The following is a 15312-nucleotide window of genomic DNA, read 5'->3' as shown; positions in this document are numbered from 1 at the left end:
TCTCTCTCTAACTCCCCCCGGGTCCAGCACTACACAGCTGATTCAAATAACTAACTCATCATCAAGCTGTTATTATTTGAATCAGCTGTGTAGTGCTAGGCCAACAATCTAAACGTACCCTAGCTAACTTGAAGGGGGGTAAAGTGTTACCCTAACCCTCTTGGGGGGAGAGTGTCAGTTTGGCAGTAGAAGAATTCCCCCTCCATGGGTCAGGGTTTAGGAGTCGGGGGTGTGGGTTACAGATGATGGCTTCACCGTGATGACTGACAACCCCCCCAACCTCTCACCACACCCCCGTACCCTCCCAAACACAGCGACCACCCCACCCCACCCCAGTGACATCACTAAACGGCCCTGGGGGGTCCATGGCATGCTCCAGGGTCTCCCTATCACAAACTCCTCTTTCTTCCCTCTCTCCTTCTATGTCAGTACACCTCTCTCATCTCTTCTTCTCATACACCCTCTTATAACCCCACACACACACACACACACACACACACAGCCCTTCCAGACCACTATGGGTAACTCTTAGTCATACAACAACTCTCTAAACTGTTGGAAACAACAGCACTTTTGTATCACTTTTATTGTGAGCTTCAACTTGAACTGAATGTAACACGTAATACTGTAGCATACCCAAACAGGAAGCACTGTGGACCAGCAACTCTGTCCATCGTCACTTCTGAATCGCACAATCTCTCAAGGCAGTTATGTTTTTCTGCTTAGGAACATATTCAAGGTCACACACACACACACACACACACACACACACACACACACACAACACACCATCTAACCCCTGACAGCAGGTCTGGGACGAGTGGCTGTCTCTCCTTCCTGTAGCATGTGTCCACTGCACCTGTCAATCTACACAGAGGGCAGAGTTCACTTTTCTCCTTCTCTTCTCTCTCTGTCTTTATTTTCCTCTCCTCGTCTCTGTCCCCTCATTCTCTCTGCCGCTCTCTCTCCCACCACCCTTCTCTTTCTCGTTCCCTCTTTAACCTGAGACTTGTACACACTCACACGTACTCTCCCTGAAACACACACATTTAAACACACACAAATATGTCAATAGAGTATTTGTGAAAATACGACCTCAAGTCATATGCAGACACCACTACCCTCTCTCTCATACACAGATATGGGCACACAGACATGGGCACACAGACATGCCAGATAGTGCATGGAACAGGGTGGGGCAGTGGAGTACTGCTAATATAGGAGAGATCTGCTCTTACTTACTTTACATGCGTATCTATAAGTAAAGTGAGTGCCTGCCTGAGCTTAGCATTGGGTGTTTAAGTATAGCCTAGTAACTTGAGCTTCAAAATGGTGGCTAAACACTTGACATTTGGTATGCATTTAAATATGATATCCTCACATAGCCAATTAAAGTGCAGCATTAGCTTAGCATGGGCCATGTTAAGTCAGTCAGATGTTAGCGTTGGGCATGTCTATCAGATTCCCACTGGGAATCAGAGGATGAGCCCCGGGGAATTTGACTGGAGACTGATGGGGTGTGTGGGGGGGTAGAAGCTCAGGTATCAGACTGACTGTCAATAACAAGATTAATGGTCTACCGGGGGGTTCTGGTTGGGGGGAACAGGGAGTGCTGTTAGCTGGAATTAGCCGTCAGGTAAGGAGAAGTGTAGCTTGGCAGACTCTCAGCGGCTATAGGAAGGGACTAGATGGGGAGAGGTGGGGGGTCACAGCACAGGCAGGGGGAGCGGAGGGATGGATAGCAGCCTGACTAGACTCTCCACACCGTGTGGTGCAGTGCCATGATGACATGATTTGGTAATCCCTAAGAGGGTGGAGTGGTGCTGTGTGATCCAGCGTCATGCCACTCTGAGGAAGACCGGATGAAGAGGAGAGAGCAGGAGGTGGATGTCTGGAGCGGCAGGCAGTGCCAGATCTACTCTACTTTCAGCTGCTGTCCCGTCATAGAAGACTTAACAGTCTTATCGTCTTCACTTGCCAGTCCCAGTCAATCAGATGTTGTATGTTATAGGAGAAACAGCAGTTGATCTGTTACTACATGATAGGAAAGCATTGAAATGATTCATTCATGCCTGCTGCTAAATCACAGCCGAAGAGAGAGTGATCCAAACCATGCAGAAGTCTGTAGTTCTGTTTAGAGAGTTTGGAGAAGGTTAGGAGTGTGAGGTAAGTAACAGCAGTCAGGAGTAGAGGGTGTGAGGTGGGCCGGCTGGCTGAGTGCTGTGCAGAGAGAATAGAGTAGATCATCTGTGGTTTCACAGCATAGCGTGGTGTGTCATCTTGGGATGGATGGGTTCGATGTGTGTGTGTATGTGTGTTGTCAGCGTGGGATAAATGGTGTGCTCTGATTGTAAACCCCAGCAGGTTGTGTTGGTTGAGTGGGCCTGGGAGCAATAGGGTCTCAATCTTATTCTACTAGACCACCGCGAACACACGCGCACGCACACACACACACACAAAACCAGGGGTCTCAATCTTCCTCTAATAGACCTGACAGCGAGGTGGTGGAGTGAGAGCGAGTGCTCCCATTCTACCCCACACACGTGTGTAGCTATAAACGGGCTGTCGTTAAATAACAGCTAAACACATTGTGTGTTTGGGACTAGGTGGGGTGTGTGTGGGACTAGGTGGGTGTGTTTGGGACTAGGTGGGGTGTGTGTGGGACTAGGTGGGTGTGTGTGGGACTAGGTGGGGTGTGTGTGGGACTAGGTGGGGTGTGTGTGGGACTAGGTGGGGTGTGTGTGGGACTAGGTGGGGTGTGTGGGGGACTAGGTGGGGGGTGTGTGTGGGACTAGGTGGGGTGTGTGTGTGGGACTAGGTGGGGTGTGTGTGGGGGACTAGGTGGGGTGTGTGTGGGGGACTAGGTGGGGTGTGTGTGTGTGGGACTAGGTGGGGTGGGGTGTGTGTGGGACTAGGTGGGGTGTGTGTGTGTGTGTGGGACTAGGTGGGGTGTGTGTGTGTGTGTGGGACTAGGTGGGGTGTGTGTGTGTGTGGGACTAGGTGGGGTGTGTGTGTGTGTGGGACTAGGTGGGGTGTGTGTGTGTGTGGGGGACTAGGTGGGGTGTGTGTGTGTGTGGGACTAGGTGGGGTGTGTGTGTGTGTGGGACTAGGTGGGGTGTGTGTGTGTGTGTGGGACTAGGTGGGGTGTGTGTGTGTGTGTGGGACTAGGTGGGGTGTGTGTGTGTGTGGGACTAGGTGGGGTGTGTGTGTGTGGGACTAGGTGGGGTGGGTGGGTGTGTGTGGGACTAGGTGGGGTGGGTGGGTGTGTGTGTGGGACTGGGTGGGGTGTGTGTGGGACTGGGTGGGGTGTGTGTGGGACTGGGTGGGGTGTGTGTGGGACTAGGTGGGGTGTGTGTGTGTGTGTGTGTGTGTGTGTGGGACTAGGTGGGGTGTGTGTGGGACTGGGTGGGGGGTGTGTGGGACTGGGTGGGGTGTGTGTGGGACTGGGTGGGGTGTGTGTGGGACTAGGTGGGGTGTGTGTGTGTGTGTGTGTGGGACTAGGTGGGGTGTGTGTGGGGGACTAGGTGGGGTGTGTGGGGGACTAGGTGGGGTGTGTGTGGGGACTAGGTGGGGTGTGTGGGGGACTAGGTGGGGTGTGTGGGGGACTAGGTGGGGTGTGTGTGGGGACTAGGTGGGGTGTGTGTGGGGACTAGGTGGGGTGTGTGTGTGGGGACTAGGTGGGGTGTGTGTGGGGGACTAGGTGGGGTGTGTGTGTGTGGACTAGGTGGTGTGTGTGTGTGTGGGACTAGGTGGTGTGTGTGTGTGGGACTAGGTGGTGTGTGTGTGTGGGACTAGGTGGTGTGTGTGTGTGGGACTAGGTGGGGTGTGTGTGGGACTAGGTGGGGTGTGTGGGGGACTAGGTGGGGTGTGTGGGGACTAGGTGGGGTGTGTGGGGGACTAGGTGGGGTGTGTGTGGGGACTAGGTGGGGGGTGTGTGTGTGTGTGTGGGACTAGGTGGGGTGTGTGTGTGTGTGGGACTAGGTGGTGGGTGTGTGTGTGTGTGTGGGACTAGGTGGGGTGTGTGTGTGTGTGGGACTTGGTGGGGTGTGTGTGTGTGTGGGTGGGAGGGACTAGGTGGGGTGTGGGAGGGACTAGGTGGGGTGTGGGAGGGACTAGGTGGGGTGTGGGAGGGACTAGGTGGGGTGTGTGGGACTAGGTGGGGTGTGTGGGACTAGGTGGGGTGTGTGTGTGTGTGTGTGTGTGTGGGACTAGGTGGGGTGTGTGTGTGTGTGTGTGGGACTAGGTGGGGTATGTGTGTGTGTGTGGGACTAGGTGGGGTATGTGTGTGGGACTGGGTGGGGGTGTGTGTGGGACTGGGTGGGGTGTGTGTGTGGGACTGGGTGGGGTGTGTGTGTGTGTGTGGGACTGGGTGGGGTGTGTGTGTGTGTGTGTGTGTGTGGTGGGACTAGGTGGGGTGTGTGTGTGTGGGACTAGGTGGGGTGTGTGTGTGTGTGTGTGTGTGTGTGTGTGTGGGACTAGGTGGGGTGTGTGTGTGTGTGTGTGGGACTAGGTGGGGTGTGTGTGTGTGTGGGACTTGGTGGGGTGTGTGTGTGTGTGGGTGGGAGGGACTAGGTGGGGTGTGGGAGGGACTAGGTGGGGTGTGGGAGGGACTAGGTGGGGTGTGGGAGGGACTAGGTGGGGTGTGTGGGACTAGGTGGGGTGTGTGGGACTAGGTGGGGTGTGTGTGTGTGTGTGTGTGTGGGACTAGGTGGGGTGTGTGTGTGTGTGTGTGGGACTAGGTGGGGTATGTGTGTGTGTGTGGGACTAGGTGGGGTATGTGTGTGGGACTGGGTGGGGGGTGTGTGTGTGGGACTGGGTGGGGTGTGTGTGTGGGACTGGGTGGGGTGTGTGTGTGTGTGTGGGACTGGGTGGGGTGTGTGTGTGTGTGTGTGTGTGTGTGTGGGACTAGGTGGGGTGTGTGTGTGTGGGACTAGGTGGGGTGTGTGTGTGTGTGTGTGTGTGTGTGGGACTAGGTGGGGTGTGTGTGTGTGTGTGTGTGTGTGTGTGTGTGTGTGTGTGTGTGTGTGTGTGGGACTGGGTGGGGTGTGTGTGTGTGTGGGACTGGGTGGGGTGTGTGGGACTGGGTGGGGTGTGTGTGTGTGGGACTAGGTGGGGTGTGTGGGACTAGGTGGGGTGTGTGGGACTAGGTGGGGTGTGTGTGGGACTAGGTGGGGTGTGTGTGTGTGTGGGACTAGGTGGGGTGTGTGTGTGTGGGACTAGGTGGGGTGTGTGTGTGTGTGGGACTAGGTGGGGTGTGTGTGTGTGTGGGACTAGGTGGGGTGTGTGTGTGGGACTAGGTGGGGTGTGTGTGTGGGACTAGGTGGGGTGTGTGTGTGGGACTAGGTGGGGTGTGTGTGGGACTGGGTGGGGTGTGTGTGTGTGGGACTAGGTGGGGTGTGTGTGTGTGTGTGTGTGTGTGTGGGACTAGGTGGGGTGTGTGTGGGACTAGGTGGGGTGTGTGTGGGGGGGGGACTAGGTGGGGTGTGTGTGTGTGTGTGGGACTAGGTGGGGTGTGTGTGTGGGACTAGGTGGGGTGTGTGTGGGGGACTAGGTGGGGTGTGTGTGGGAGGGACTAGGTGGGGTGTGTGTGTGTGGGACTAGGTGGGGTGTGTGTGTGTGGGACTAGGGGGGTGTGTTTGTGGGACTAGGGGGGGGTGTTTGTGGGACTAGGTGGGGTGTGTGTGGGACTAGGTGGGGTGTGTGTGTGTGTGGGACTAGGTGGGGTGTGTGTGTGTGTGGGACTAGGTGGGGTGTGTGTGTGTGTGTGTGTGTGTGTGGGACTAGGTGGGGTGTGTGTGGGACTGGGTGGGGGGTGTGTGGGACTGGGTGGGGTGTGTGTGGGACTGGGTGGGGTGTGTGTGGGACTAGGTGGGGTGTGTGTGTGTGTGTGTGTGTGTGTGTGTGGGACTAGGTGGGGTGTGTGTGTGGGGACTAGGTGGGGTGTGTGTGGGACTAGGTGGGGTGTGTGGGGGACTAGGTGGGGTGTGTGGGGGACTAGGTGGGGTGTGTGGGGGACTAGGTGGGGTGTGTGGGGGACTAGGTGGGGTGTGTGTGGGGACTAGGTGGGGTGTGTGTGTGGGGACTAGGTGGGGTGTGTGTGGGACTAGGTGGGGTGTGTGTGTGGGACTAGGTGGTGTGTGTGTGTGTGGGACTAGGTGGTGTGTGTGTGTGTGTGGGACTAGGTGGTGTGTGTGTGTGTGTGGGACTAGGTGGTGTGTGTGTGTGTGTGTGTGGGACTAGGTGGTGTGTGTGTGTGGGACTAGGTGGGGTGTGTGGGGACTAGGTGGGGTGTGTGGGGACTAGTTGGGGTGTGTGGGGGACTAGGTGGGGTGTGTGGGGGACTAGGTGGGGTGTGTGGGGGACTAGGTGGGGTGTGTGGGGGACTAGGTGGGGGGTGTGTGTGTGTGTGTGGGACTAGGTGGGGGGTGTGTGTGTGGGACTAGGTGGGGTGTGTGTGTGTGTGGGACTAGGTGGGGTGTGTGTGTGTGTGGGACTTGGTGGGGTGTGTGTGTGTGTGTGTGTGTGGGACTAGGTGGGGTGTGTGTGTGGGACTAGGTGGGGTGTGTGTGTGGGACTAGGTGGGGTGTGTGTGTGTGTGTGTGTGTGTGTGGGACTAGGTGGGGTGTGTGGGGGGGACTAGGTGGGGTGTGTGTGGGAGGGACTAGGTGGGGTGTGTGTGTGTGGGACTAGGTGGGGTGTGTGTGTGTGGGACTAGGGGGGTGTGTTTGTGGGACTGGGGGGGTGTTTGTGGGACTAGGTGGGGTGTGTGTGGGACTAGGTGGGGGTGTGTGTGTGTGGGGACTAGGTGGGGTGTGTGTGTGTGTGGGACTAGGTGGGGTGTGTGTGTGTGTGTGTGTGTGTGTGTGTGTGTGTGTGTGTGTGTGTGTGTGTGTGTGGGACTAGGTGGGGTGTGTGTGTGGGACTAGGTGGGGTGTGTGTGTGTGTGTGGGACTAGGTGGTGTGTGTGTGTGTGTGGACTAGGTGGGGTGTGTTTGTGGGACTAGGGGGGGTGTGTGTGGGACTAGGGGGGTGTGTGGGACTAGGTGGGGTGTGTGTGTGTGTGTGGGACTAGGTGGGGTTTGTTTGTGGGACTAGGGGGGGTGTGTGTGGGACTAGGTGGGGTGTGTGTGGGACTAGGTGGGGTGTGTGTGGGACTAGGTGGGGTGTGTGTGTGGGACTAGGTGGGGTGTGTGTGTGTGTGTGTGGGACTAGGTGGTGTGTGTGTGTGTGGGACTAGGTGGGGTGTGTTTGTGGGACTAGGGGGGTGTGTGGGACTAGGTGGGGTGTGTGTGTGTGTGTGGGACTAGGTGGGGTGTGTTTGTGTGTGGGACTTGGTGGGGTGTGTGTGTGTGTGTGTGGGACTAGGTGGGGTGTGTGTGTGGGACTAGGTGGGGTGTGTGTGTGGGACTAGGTGGGGTGTGTGTGTGTGTGTGTGTGTGGGACTAGGTGGGGTGTGTGGGGGGGACTAGGTGGGGTGTGTGTGGGAGGGACTAGGTGGGGTGTGTGTGTGGGGACTAGGTGGGGTGTGTGTGTGTGGGACTAGGGGGGGGTGTGTTTGTGGGACTAGGGGGGGTGTTTGTGGGACTAGGTGGGGTGTGTGTGGGACTAGGTGGGGGTGTGTGTGTGTGGGGGACTAGGTGGGGTGTGTGTGTGTGTGGGACTAGGTGGGGTGTGTGTGTGTGTGTGTGTGTGTGTGTGTGTGTGTGTGTGTGTGTGTGGGACTAGGTGGGGTGTGTGTGTGGGACTAGGTGGGGTGTGTGTGTGGGACTAGGTGGGGTGTGTGTGTGTGTGTGGGACTAGGTGGTGTGTGTGTGTGTGTGTGGGACTAGGTGGGGTGTGTTTGTGGGACTAGGGGGTGTGTGGGACTAGGGGGGGTGTGTGGGACTAGGTGGGGTGTGTGTGTGTGTGTGGGACTAGGTGGGGTGTGTTTGTGGGACTAGGGGGGGTGTGTGTGACTAGGTGGGGTGTGTGTGGGACTAGGTGGGGTGTGTGTGGGACTAGGTGGGGTGTGTGTGTGGGACTAGGTGGGGTGTGTGTGTGTGTGTGTGGGACTAGGTGGTGTGTGTGTGTGTGGGACTAGGTGGGGTGTGTTTGTGGGACTAGGGGGGGTGTGTGGGACTAGGTGGGGTGTGTGTGTGTGTGTGGGACTAGGTGGGGTGTGTTTGTGGGACTAGGTGGGGTGTGTGTGTGTGTGTGGGACTAGGTGGGGTGTGTTTGTGGGACTAGGGGGGGGTGTTTGTGGGACTAGGTGGGTTGTGTGTGGGACTAGGTGGGGTGTGTGTGTGTGGGGGACTAGGTGGGGTGTGTGTGTGTGTGGGACTAGGTGGGGTGTGTGTGTGTGTGTGTGTGTGTGTGTGTGTGTGGAACTAGGTGGGGTGTGTGTGTGGGACTAGGTGGGGTGTGTGTGTGGGACTAGGTGGGGTGTGTGTGTGTGGGACTAGGTGGTGTGTGTGTGTGTGGGACTAGGTGGGGTATGTTTGTGGGACTAGGGGGGGTGTGTGTGGGACTAGGTGGGGTGTGTGTGGGACTAGGTGGGGTGTGTGTGGGACTAGGTGGGGTGTGTGTGGGACTAGGTGGGGTGTGTGTGTGGGACTAGGTGGGGTGTGTGTGTGTGTGTGTGTGGGACTAGGTGGGGTGTGTTTGTGGGACTAGGGGGGGTGTGTGGGACTAGGGGGGTGTGTGTGGGACTAGGTGGGGTGTGTGTGGGACTAGGTGGGGTGTGTGTGGGACTAGGTGGGGTGTGTGTGTGGGACTAGGTGGGGTGTGTGTGTGTGTGGGACTAGGTGGTGTGTGTGTGTGTGTGTGGGACTAGGTGGGGTGTGTTTGTGGGACTAGGGGGGGGTGTGTGTGGGACTAGGTGGGGTGTGTGTGGGACTAGGTGGGGTGTGTGGGGGGGACTAGGTGGGGTGTGTGTGGGACTAGGTGGGGTGTGTGTGGGACTAGGTGGGGTGTGTGTGGGACTAGGTGGGGTGTGTGTGGGACTAGGTGGGGTGTGTGTGGGACTAGGTGGGGTGTGTGTGGGACTAGGTGGGGTGTGTGTGGGACTAGGTGGGGTGTGTGTGGGACTAGGTGGGGTGTGTGTGTGGGACTAGGTGGGGTGTGTGTGTGTGGGACTAGGTGGGGTGTGTGTGTGTGGGACTAGGTGGGGTGTGTGTGTGTGGGACTAGGTGGGGTGTGTGTGTGGGGACTAGGTGGGGTGTGTGTGTGGGACTAGGTGGGGTGTGTGTGTGTGGGACTAGGTGGGGTGTGTGTGTGGGACTAGGTGGGGTGTGTGTGTGTGGGACTAGGTGGGGTGTGTGTGTGTGGGACTAGGTGGGGTGTGTGTGTGTGGGACTAGGTGGGGTGTGTGTGTGTGGGACTAGGTGGGGTGTGTGTGTGTGGGACTAGGTGGGGTGTGTGTGGGACTAGGTGGGGTGTGTGTGGGACTAGGTGGGGTGTGTGTGTGTGGGACTAGGTGGGGTGTGTGTGTGTGTGGGACTAGGTGGGGTGTGTGTGTGTGGGACTAGGGGGGTGTGTGTGGGACTAGGTGGGGTGTGTGTGTGGGACTAGGTGGGGTGTGTGTGGGACTAGGGGGGGTTGTGTGTGGGACTAGGGGGTGTGTGTGGGACTAGGTGGGGTGTGTGTGGGACTAGGGGGGGTGTGTGTGGGACTAGGTGGGGTGTGTTCGGGCTGTTTGGAATAAGACTGGGGGAAGGCTAAATGTAGAGGGTAGGGTGTGACACACACACACACACACACACACACACACACACACACACACACACACACACACACACACACACACACACACACACACACACACACACACACACACACCACACACACACCACACACACAGGCGGGGACTCGGTAAGAGGGATGGGGTGTGAGCCACAGCACGGCAGCAGTCTGTGACAAGCCCTATCTGTCATCTGCCAGGAGGCCCAAATAGCTCTGACTGTAATACAGATGACTGCTGGGAGAAGGGACTATAGGCCATGCAACTAATCCCGCACGACCAAAACACCTCTCACACACACACACACACACACACACACACAGCCTTACCTCATTCATACATACAGAATTTTTTTATTTTGTATTTTTTTATTTCACCTTTATTTAACCAGGTAGGCCAGTTGAGAACAAATTCTCATTTACAACTGCGACCTGGCCAAGATAAAGCAAAGCAGTGCGACAAAAACAACAATGCAGAGTTACACATAAACAAATGTACAGTCAATAACACAAAAGAAAATAAACATTTGTGCGTGGTAGGGCTGACCCCATTTAGTCGGCTGACCCCATTTAGTCAACTGGTCCATTGTTTGGTCGATATGCTGTTGGTCGACCGAGTGACAAATATAAGAAATGAATGGCACACGAGACACCTGTCTGATTCCCACCTGTCTCAGTGGACTAGTCCATTGCAGAGGCCGTGGGGATGGCACACCAGTAGTACATTTACCGTTAATTACCATCATTTCTATTCTACAATGTCTGTTTGGTTACGGTAATTTCTGTTAATGCATTCAATTTATTATTATTATTATTATTATTATTATTATTATTACAGTCTTATCGTTGTCATTGTCAGAGTGGACATGTTTTTTGCAGTGCGCACAACAAAGGCTACACTTGTGAGAAAAAGTTTTGCTAAGGATGCACACCTGATTACGCATACTGCAGAAGTAGGCCTGAGCTACCTGGCCTGAGCTACCTGGCCTGAGCTACCTGGCCTGGGCTACCTGGCCTGGGCTACCTGGCCTGGGCTACCTGGCCTGGAAAGGTGCTGGTTTGTGGATCTGATAGTATTTCTGTGTTTTAACCCCCCACCACTGTGGAGATTCTCAGTCATTTTTTTTCTTTACCTCAATCAGCAACCCAATGTTTGAATATAATCAACTATATTTAGGCTACTTTGTCAGATGCTTTAAGCACTGCAATTAAAAATTAAGACACGCAAATTACTAAAAAGAGGGAGCCAGAGATCAATGTAGCCTAACCAGAAGAAACAAGCTGTTCCCAACACTCCTCCTCCCACTGCTGCTGGCCTTCACAGATTCTGTGTTACCCTCCTGAAGTTGTCGGTATAGGCTACACCAGCGGTCGGTATAGGCTACACCAGCGGTCGGTATAGGCTACACCAGCGGTCGGTATAGGCTACACCAGCGGTCGGTATAGGCTACACCAGCGGTCGGTATAGGCTACACCAGCGGTCGGTATAGGCTACACCAGCGGTCGGTATAGGCTACACCAGCGGTCGGTATAGGCTACACCAGCGGTCGGTATAGGCTACACCAGCGGTCGGTATAGGCTACACCAGCGGTCGGTATAGGCTATACCAGCGGTCGGTATAGGCTACACCAGCGGTCGGTATAGGCTACACCAGCGGTCGGTATAGGCTACACCAGCGGTCGGTATAGGCTACACCAGCGGTCGGTATAGGCTACACCAGCGGTCGGTATAGGCTACACCAGCGGTCGGTATAGGCTACACCAGCGGTCGGCAAACTTATCCATTTAGCGTGCCAAGTTAGGATTTTCAGATGCACATTTTTGTGGAACAGTTTCATTTAATTTATAATGAAGTCTTCATATCTCAAAATAAATGTCATCTGGTTAATCAACATTCAATTTAAATCAAAATTATACAAATCTAAAATTAACTTCCATTGCCAATATGTAAAAGTAGCCTACATAAAGACAATAAATAAAAACATTGCAGCCTGCAGGTAGCAAATATCCTGATTTAAAAATAAATATCCTATAAATCACATTGGCTATGCATGTACTGTCTGCAAGGAACTTGAAACATTGTATCAACTATTAACTTGCGCCAGTGAGCTCTAGAAAGACAGACAGCTGCAAGGGATAAGAAGTAATCATGTAGACCTATTTTAGGAGGTTTACTCCGGATCATGGTATGCCATTTATTTATTGTTTTCATGCTGAGTGATGGCTGTAATCGCTGCCAAAGGTGCTTCAACAAAGTAGAGTAAAGGGTCTGAGAACTTATGTAAATGTGATATTTCCTTTTTTTAATTATATGAATTATCACATTTACATAAGTATTCAGACCCTTTACTATACTTTATTGAAGCACCTTTGGCAATGATTACAGCCTTCACTCTTCTTGGGTATGACGCTACAAGCTTGGCACACCTGTATTTGGTGAGTTTTGCCCATTCTTCTCTGCAGATCCTCTCAAGCTCTGTTGGGTTGGATGGGGAGCGTCGCTGCACAGCTATTTTCAGGTCTATCCAGAGATGTTAGATTGTGTTCATGTCCGGGCTCTGGATGGGCCACTCAAGGACATTCAGAGACTTGTCCCGAAGCCACTCCTGCGTTGTCTTGTCTGTGTGCTTAGGGTTGTTGTCCTGTTGGAAGGTGAACCATCGTCCCATCTGAGGTCCGCTCTGGAGCAGGTTTCTCTGTACTTTGCTCTGTTCATCTTTCCCTCGATCCTGACTAGTCTCCCAATCCCTGCTGTTAAAAACAGCAGGGATTAACATTTTTGACATGCGTTTTTCTGGATTTTTTGTTGTTGTTATTCTGTCTCTTACTGTTCAAATAAACCTACCATTAAAATTATAGACTGATCATTTCTTTGTCAGTGGGCAAACGTACAAAATCAGCAGGGGATCAAATACTTTTTTCCCTCACTGTATGTACGGTCACTGTGGGGACGACGTCGTCAATGCACTTATTGATGAAGCCGATGACTGAGGTGGTATACTCCTCAATGCCATTGGATGAATCCTGGAACATATTCCAGTCTCATGGTCTGAGAGTTCTTTAGGGGCCTTTTGGTGAACTCCAAGCGGGCTGTCATGTGCCTTTTACTGAGGAGTGCCTTTTGTCTGGCCATAAGGCCTGATTGGTGGAGTGCTGCAGACATGGTTGTCCTTCTGGAAGGTTCTCCCATCTCCACAGAGCAACTCTGGAGCTCTGTCAGAGTGACCATCGGGTTCTTTGTCACCTCCCTGACCAAGACCCTTCTCCCCCGATTGTTCAGTTTGGCCCTGATGGCCAGCTCTAGGAAGAGTCTTGGTGATTACAAACGTCTTCCATTTAAGAATGATGGAGGCCACTGTGTTCTTGGGGACCTTTTAATGCTGCAGAAATGTTTTGGTTCCCTTCCCCAGATCTGTCTCTTGACACAATCCTGTCTCTGAGGTCAACGGACAATTCCTTTGACCTAATGGCCTGGTTTTTCCTCTGACATGCACTGTCAACTGTGGGACCTTGTATAGACAGGTGTGTGCCTTTCCAAATCATGTCCAATCAATTGAATTTACCACAGGTGGACTCCAATCAAGTTGTAGAAACAGTTCAAGGATGATCAATGGAAACAGGATGCATCTGAACTCAATTTCGAGTCTCATAGCAAAGGGTATTTCTGTTTTTATTTGTAATAAAACCTGTCTTTGCTTTGTCATTATGGGGTATTGTGTGTAAATGTTTTTTTAATCCATTTTAGAATAAGGCTGTAGCGTAACAATGTGGAAAAACTCAAGGGGTCTGTATAATTTCCAAATGCACTGTATATGAAAAAAATACACATTTGAAAATTAATACTAATTAATTGGTCAAAAGAACAGGCGACTCGGTCGACCCAAGATTTTGTTTTGTTGGGAACAGCCCTAGTGTGTGTGTGTGTGTGTGTGTGTGTTTGGGGCAGGCCTCAGCATGCTGTGTAGTGATTAGATCATAGGTAAATGTTTGTCTGAGATGAATTCTACAGCTGATCTAGAGCTGTGTGCTGCCTGACAAATGACACACTCCCTGTCCCTGGGATGTGTGAGAGAGTGAGAGAGTGAGAGAGAAGGGGGGTGTAGATAGATAAATTGTTTTGTCATTCCCCCAAGCTGCTGTTTGTTTCCTGGTCATGCTTTGTTATTAAATGCTAATTACCATGACAACAATCATATCAATTGGAAATTAAAGACATTTGATACAGATAATTTAAATTTAGTAGAGGAGGCACATTGTTGGGTGTCTCTCTCACCCCTCCTTCGCTCTCTCTCGCTCTCTTTCTCCTTCAGTCATTAAGAATACACACTATTGTCACCGTCACAGTGAGAGATGTGTGGTAAAGGAGGGAGCGCGAGAGAGGGGGAGCAGGGATGATGAGAGAGAGAGAGATTTTCTTTCTGTCACCTACACTCTTTCTACTGCTGGTTCTCAGGGTTTGTCTGAGTGAACAGAAGGTGATTTATGGGAGATTCTGCTGGAAGACTTTTTTTCACCCCGTTTCTTTTTTTTTCTTCAGTTATATGATTCAGTTGTAAAATCATCACAAATGTGTATTTCAATTCTGAAATTGTCCCAAAGTTCTATTCATTCTTGAATCATCCCAAAGTTATTTTTAAATTAGAATCCACTGTCCCGACATCCAATTTCCGCTGGATTCATCCCAGTCCTCCGATCTTTAGAATCATCAGTCTGATTCATTCTTCCACAGTCATCAGACTCTACCTGGATTCATCCCAGTCCTCTGATCTTTAGAATCATCAGTCTGATTCATTCTTCCACAGTCATCAGACTCTACCTGGATTCATCCCAGTCCTCTGATCTTTAGAATCATCAGTCTGATTCATTCTTCCACAGTCATCAGACTCTACCTGGATTCATCCCAGTCCTCTGATCTTTAGAATCATCAGTCTGATTCATTCTTCCACAGTCATCAGACTCTACCTGGATTCATCCCAGTCCTCCGATCTTTAGAATCATCAGTCTGATTCATTCTTCCACAGTCATCAGACTCTACCTGGATTCATCCCAGTCCTCTGATCTTTAGAATCATCAGTCTGATTCATTCTTCCACAGTCATCAGACTCTACCTGGATTCATCCCAGTCCTCCGATCTTTAGAATCATCAGTCTGATTCATTCTTCCACAGTCATCAGACTCTACCTGGATTCATCCCAGTCCTCTGATCTTTAGAATCATCAGTCTGATTCATTCTTCCACAGTCATCAAACTCTACCTGAGTCTTCACAGTACACTGCCTGATCCTGAATGCTACATCCTAACTCCTGGCTCTGATTAATCCTCTAGTTTGGTAAATTGGCGTAAAGCAGCAGTTTCAGATCCTCGCAAATGCCATCCTTTACCCAGCACAGCATGTCAGCCAAGCTCAACCATTATAAAGCAATATGATGGATACACACCCAAATAAATAAATAACAAACAGTCCTATTCTTTTCTTTTTTTTCTCTCCTCTCCTATGATGGATCTACAAAATGATATAACGAATGAAACTTAAAGAGAGGGAGAGGGGGAGTTATGATTTATTAGGCTCATATATATTCCTCCTTTATTATTCTCT

General features: G+C 52.3%; 1 protein-coding gene across 1 annotated transcript in view; it reads left to right on the top strand.

The window, feature by feature from the left end:
• Positions 1-15312, top strand: part of LOC106560406 (zinc finger CCCH domain-containing protein 3) — a 102817-nt gene that overhangs the window by 47406 nt on the left and 40099 nt on the right. The gene's annotated exons all lie outside the window — the stretch shown is intronic.

The sequence above is a fragment of the Salmo salar genome, chromosome ssa10, assembly GCF_905237065.1.
Source record: "Salmo salar chromosome ssa10, Ssal_v3.1, whole genome shotgun sequence".
Lineage (NCBI taxonomy): Eukaryota > Metazoa > Chordata > Actinopteri > Salmoniformes > Salmonidae > Salmo > Salmo salar.
This window is presented reverse-complemented; position numbering and strand designations above follow the sequence as displayed.